Source organism: Spinacia oleracea, chromosome 5 (genome assembly GCF_020520425.1).
Source record: "Spinacia oleracea cultivar Varoflay chromosome 5, BTI_SOV_V1, whole genome shotgun sequence".
Lineage (NCBI taxonomy): Eukaryota > Viridiplantae > Streptophyta > Magnoliopsida > Caryophyllales > Amaranthaceae > Spinacia > Spinacia oleracea.
The window spans coordinates 110,351,838-110,358,571 of NC_079491.1; the positions used below are offsets into that span (position 1 = coordinate 110,351,838).

The 6,734-nt window shown below is 38.4% G+C and overlaps 1 long non-coding RNA gene across 1 annotated transcript; it reads right to left on the reverse strand.

Annotated features, from left to right (window-relative positions):
* Positions 1–1,940: 1,940 nt before the first annotated feature.
* Positions 1,941–3,807, reverse strand: LOC110777536 (uncharacterized). The gene is made up of 2 exons (XR_008921854.1): positions 2,785–3,807; positions 1,941–2,162 (listed from the first exon to the last, which is right to left on the reverse strand). It is a non-coding gene; the product is annotated as an uncharacterized lncRNA (long non-coding RNA).
* Between the last annotated feature and the right edge of the window lie 2,927 nt (positions 3,808–6,734).

Consider the following 6,734-nt stretch of genomic DNA (forward strand, 5'->3'; position numbering starts at 1 on the left):
GACTGTGTCTAGTGGTGAAAGAAGGTCTTTAAGTGAGTTACTTTGCTTTAGGGAGGGTCAAGTCGAGTACTTTAGAGGCCATGGACGCTCGCGCTAGCCCCCATTCAATTGAGGCAAAGCGATCTTTTGAGTATTGGCTAAGTGCCTAGGAGTGTGAGTGCTCCTTCTGGCAAGGGTACGTGCCCTTATTATATTTCGATGTGTGCTCATTTTGCATCTTGATGACTTGGATTCTTCCTTTGACTTAAATTTTTCTTTCGATTTGGATTGCAAGTAATTAAATTTCAATAAGGGACTTTATTTTTTATTCTTGTTATTCTATAGGCTTTAACATTTTTGCAGATTGGTTGGACCGAATCATGGATTGCCTACGTATCCGCCTTAAATAGATTTAATTTGGAATCAGGTCTTGCGTAGTTCTTAGCCAGAAAATGGTTTCTTAGAATGCCGATTTTAAAAAAGTACGTTCGAGTAGAATCGTAATATTTGAAATAGGGTGAAATAAGTGTATGAAAATTTTGGAGCGCGCGTATTTTGCGTATTTTACATCCTTCTACCCCCCAAGTGTTCGTTATTCTTCCGCATGTATATAGGAAGATATACGAACACTTTTAGGAATTGCAAGTTGAAAAGTGATAAGCAAGAACGGCGCCCTGGGCTGGGCGTTATTATTTTTGGCGCCCAGGTCTGGGCGCTGAAAATGTGTTCTGGGCTGCCTTTTTGTGCTGCTCCTTTTCGTTTTGTGCCAAATACTTGCGAATCTTTTTTGTGCGCTAAATGCTTCTTTTTTTTTAGACGAACTTTAAAGGCGAAAGTTTCTTTTTTATTAATTTTTTTTTTTAACGTTAAGCGTAGAATGTACTTTTCATTTGTCTTTTTTTTTTATTCTTGACTCAAGACGGCTTGAAAGATGGGTTGAATGAGATAGGATAATTTGTATAGGTATTAGTCAAGCATGAGGATTGGAAAGGGTAGAAGATCGTAGAACTTTATGTAGTTTTTGTGGTATGATTTGGGTTGGTTGACTCAATTCTTTTCCTTCGTTTACTTGGGTAAATTTCGTACTTTGGGAGGTACGGGCTAAGTATTTCATGGCTCGCTCTTTTCGCTCTCCCTTTTCTCTTTCTCTTTTTTTGCTTGGGATTTCTCCCCCTTTTTATTTGGGCTAAAAGGTAGATGGTTGTGGTCTTTGAGTCACGAGGCGAGACTGAGTGAGCCTCGTTTGGTAGGCCTATAGTGGACCTTTAATTTTAGTAGGCCTAGGGTGGACCTTTAAATTGTCTTACTTTGCAAGCGTATTTAGTCGTTTCTTAAAAAGTGCAAATAGCGTAGATTCAAAATGTTGTTTTTACTTTATTGAAATTTAACGAAAGAATTACATCGAAAATAATTTTTTGGCTTCTTTTCAGATTCCAGTTTCCGGGATTTAATTGGAAGTTGTGATTTAGACTCGAACTTTCATTAATTTTTCTGATTATAACCCGTGTATGAATACAAGGAGGTGGCCTAGACTCAAAATAATAACGTGGAGTAAGCCTATAATACTTGACCAAGCGACTTTCAGACTTAGGCTAATTGGACCATAACTTTCGTTGGTTGACACTTTAGATTTTAACCCTTGGGTGTTCATTTGTCATGTGCCATTTTGCTTAATGTTGGCAAGGTAGTTAGTTGGGTAGATCGAATTTTTATTTTTGCAAGACTAGAATCATTAGTGCGGCTTCCCTTTTAGTGTGTATTGCTTTACCCCAATGGTAGCCTTATGGCATGCCGATTTGGGTATTTTCATGGTTCGTCATGTTGCATTCATGGAAAATCGTTTAGTCCGTACTTAGGAGTACTTCAAGGAGCGAGTGTGTAACGCCCCGACTTTTCGGCTCCTTAATTAGCGGTAATAGACCGCACTTAACTGATCATTAGCAGCGGAAATAGACATAAAATAATCCTGGGACCTGTGGGTATGGGCCCACAAATAAAATAATCCTTAATAACATTCCTTTAAATAATACAACTTTCCCAAAAATAAGTATAAATCAATATTCTTATAACAACCTTAGTAACAGGATTTCCATAATAATAATTTCTCATCTTGATATCTCCATAATAAATAACCAACTCCAGTAATAACTCTCATTTGAGCAACTTGAGCTCCTTAATCGGACCTGTGCATCATCATAAAAATAGAAAACAGGAAAAACACAGAAAAAACACAGAAAAAAATCCAAAAATGAGTGGAAAACTCAGTAATATTACTCCAGCCCGTCAAAACGGTTTTATTTTATAAATCATTTGGCACATATTAATCATTAGCATTCATTGTTCGGAAATAACTAACTTAATCTCGTTATCTTGAAAACTGTGTCGGCAAGGAATCATTTCCTTTACAGCTCATTGGCAAGTACAAGCTTTGGCGGGACTTTTCTTACATCTTTTCAGGGGGGAACTGTTTCCCAAACTTTAACTTTAACATGGTCTCTACCTGTAACTTGCCCATTTACTAGTTCAGTTCACTTTTCCAGGCCGACAAAAGCAACATCGTATTTCTTTTAAATAACTTTATAAATATCGTCATTATTCCCGAACAAGGGCTTTAACATCATAAAATAATAACATATTATCATAATCGTACTTTTAAACATTAAATCATACATCATGCCATTAGCACATAAATCACATAATAATCATAAATAACACACATACGGGCATATAAAGCTTAAATGCTGGACATAAAAATTATATAACATATACGGGCACATAAGATAAAATGCTAGACATAATAATTACCTTGATCGTAAACCGCATGCTTAATTTAGTACGAATCTCAACTTAGAATCCCAAAATCCTTGATCTTTGTCATTTAATTCCACAATAAACCTCAAAATATACCAACCATAAAAGTTAATCATTTTCTTCACAAAAATCTTTGATTAATCTTAATAGCCAAAAAAAAAGAATCAGATTACTTACTTATTAGCCTTTTATACGTTAGTTGTGGATAAAGGCCCAAAACATTTGTTCCTTTCATAATAACTCATGGTCCACTTTATTATAATCCAAAACTCATGGTCCACCTCCTTGGTATCCAAAATAGCTTTGTTTATGAAACCATTCAATTAAATTCAAGGAGCAGTAGCAGGTAAAGAAACGAAACAATGAAGCAACAGGAAGCAAGCAACTCACGCAACACAACACCCGTAGCAACAGCCAACAGGGCCACGGTAGACTCCGGCGACGAAGATAATGTGACGCCGGGGCTGAGTTCTGGGCGGCGAAGGGAAGATCCGACGGAAGAAGGTGGTGGCAGTAGCGGCGTGCCGCGGTGGTCGAATGGAGGAGAGAGAAAATGAGTAGTCTTAATGGTTTTCTTGAATTTTAACAAGGGAAAAATAGAGGGGAAGCAAGTTAAATTAGGCTAAATACAATCAGAAAGATTAATTGGTTTTAGCTTGAGCAACGATGGAGTTTCAATGGCTATTTATAGAAAATTCTTGATATGATGAGTCATGGAAGAGTATAAAGAAATTAGACATTTGGCAAACAAAATGTCCTGATTTTTGCCACGCATAAGAGAGGAAGAAAGAAAATTGGAATTTGCAATGAATTTGGATTGAATCTTGAAAAATCAAGGAGCTTGGTGAGCAAGCTCTTCATACGTGTAAAGGAAGAAGAAGAAGGCAGACAACAAAAAGATGGTCTTTGGTCTTTAATTGACCAAGGGTAAAATTGAAATCACTCAAGAATAATAATCAGATTTTTGGGATAAAATCAATACTTGGGCTAAAAGATGAGAGACAAAAGTCAAACATGACCAATAAAAATGGGATTAAATATCTTGTATCATGTCACAATAAAAACGTGAACATAATAAGAAAATTTTAAAATAATTTCGGAAAAATTTAGGACGTAATTACGTTAATAATCGTAATTACAGAATAATAAAAGAAGCTTAAAAATACGGGGTGTTACAGAGTGGCTCGAGAGGACTATGATAGTCATGACCCAATGTGATCATAAGCCTCGAGGCCATTAATTTTTTTTTTTTGCCAATAGTATTGACACCTTAAGCTCACTTTGGGGGTTGTGCGACTATGGAGGAATGATTTTCAGAATGTGACTGTTTCCATTTTGCAAATACTTGAATTACATAATATATTCTTTTTATTGGTGAGAGAGAGTATTGAGGCCGTAGATTCTTAGCAAGGGATGACAATTACATATGGGTGCTTATTGATTTATTTTAAATGTTAGGAAGGGAGACTCAATATGGTTTAACCTTTTAACTTGCAGAACGACTCCAAGCGTTAGGACCGATTCTATGTATAAGAAAACAAAGACTTTGGATTTAGATTGTACTTTGGCATAGCCTAGTCTAGACTCGGATTTTTTTATTTTTTTATTCGAACATTATTTTTCCTTGAAAAGTTTATTTGAATATCATTTTTTGAATACTTTGCCCATGTGACATTCAAGGTCATTTAATCAGCGTGCTTGGTTTTAGTGCCGAACATAGTCGTCATAGGAGGTATAGTGACGACACAAGGAGTTATTTATTTTATAAGTCGTTCTTAGAATCGAGTGCCTTTTTTCATACGTCCTCGTAGCAAATTTGTTACGAATTTTTTTTTATTGCTACGTATACTTTATGCGCGGGTACCGAAGCTGCTGTGCCTGACCAAAAGGCCAGGCAGCAACTTCAGCGCCCAGCTCTGGGCGTTGAAAATGATTGGCGCCCAGCCAGGGGCGCTGAAAATGCGTCCCTGACTGGTACTCGTATTCCGTTCGCGTATCTCTTTTTTCGTATGTACGACTTAATTTTGCGTGCTCGCCTAATAACGTCCTTTACGCGTTGTGCAGCGCTGTGGAATCCGTTACAGGCCGTCCTGGGCGTCGCTTATTTTTGTGGCGATCGCCCGGGGTTGCGGAACACGTATTTTGGTATAACTCTTTGGCCAATTGGTGTTTATGAATGTTTGGGCAATTTTTAGGGTCGTTGGTTTTCTAGCATTATTTGTCACACACAATCACATAATTCGCTACACACAACTAACATTACAACATGAAGCAAAATAATATGTCACGAGTTTATGATAGGCTTCTATGGGTAATATTTGCGCCGGCTTGGTACCGCTTCTATCGTCGATCCAACACATGCCCCGGTCGAGGTAGTGCATTCACGAGCGAATTTCGTCCCAAGAGGCAAATCACGATGTAAGCCAAGGGGGCATGCACCAATGAGAGGGACCTAGGGGGCGAGCGATTGGGTTTGGGATAGGTGTACTACTAGCGAAAGTGCCGAGTGGACAACATTCGAAGCGTTTGCACCCCCCGGGTTGCGATGGGTATCCTTATTCCCAACTCCCGAGATGAAACATGCCAAGGGAGCCAAGATTCGTTATGCGGTTCTGTCCGTTCACATTAATATGCTGATTTTCAGGTCGTCCCAACTTGATAGGGAAATAAACGCGGGGTAGGATCGTTTCACCCTTCGTCTATTTTGATTACCTACGAGCACAAGTATTTCATTAACATCCCCAGTGGAGTCGCCACTGTGAGGGGGTCGAAAAAGCACGAGGCTAATGCATGACCTCGTCCCTCGTGGGCGTTGTAGACACCTACTTTTGTCCCCATTCCCGAAAGGGAAAGGTTCGATGATGAAAGCATAAATCTCCACTTAACAACGCATCTCCTATAAAATGAACGAATCTCAATTCCCCTTTTCATTTCACCCGAAACCTACTATTTATGGAAACCTGCTAAAAATAGTAACTGTCGTAAAAGGTAGCTTCTAAAAGTGACAAATCATAAAGGATAGAAACCTGTCAGAATTAGGTGTTGCATTCCAACATAAATCCTAAATGAGATAGAAAACTGCGAGAATCCTATTCCTAATATGATTCGGAAATAAGAGTTACGTATTAATTAAAATCCTAACGAGCCTAGAGTTCGTAACGGGCCCAGACGCATTCCGTCATAAAATTGATACGCGCTAAAAGACTCGATTAAGTCTCAAACTCTACGGATTTCCGGAATCCGAATCTGACTAAAGAAAACAGCCCAGACCCTATTTTCAACGCCTGGCTCTGGGCGCTGAAATCTTCGGCGCCCAGGCCTGGGCGCTGAAAATACCTGGGTACGTGTTTTTTCCTAATTCTTTGTGGATTAGAACTCTGCAATTCTATCTTTCCACGAACTCTTCCCTATAAATAGACCCCTAAATTCGACGTGAAAAGAACACACACAACACACACAACACACAATTATATTCTGAGTATTGACTTAAACCCTTAGCCTAAGCCTCACGCTGCGAAACTGTTCACGCGTTCTGTCGCAATCGATCCATAAATCGAACAGAACGTATCCTATCCCATAATTGAGATTCGTTAAATAAAAAGGAGAAATAGCAAAGTCAAAGTGGTTAGTTTTCTGAGAACCGTGACGCACCTCTCAAGGGTGCATCGTAATGTGTCCCTTTTCGATGATTTAACTGCTTTCCTCGCCCTTTTTATGCACTGTTAAATTAACTGAATCTGATTGTTCTATCACGCCTAACAAATATAATATTTTTGGGAAATTGGATTATCATGCTAGGTCCTTTAATGCTATTTAAATCAGATAATCACGATCGAATTAGTATTATATGTTGCATATTGCTAAAATCAACTCAGATTAGTTTAATAGTTAACGCATGTCCCTTCAATTATTTATGCTGAGCTAGTAAGGATATCCTGCCTCTG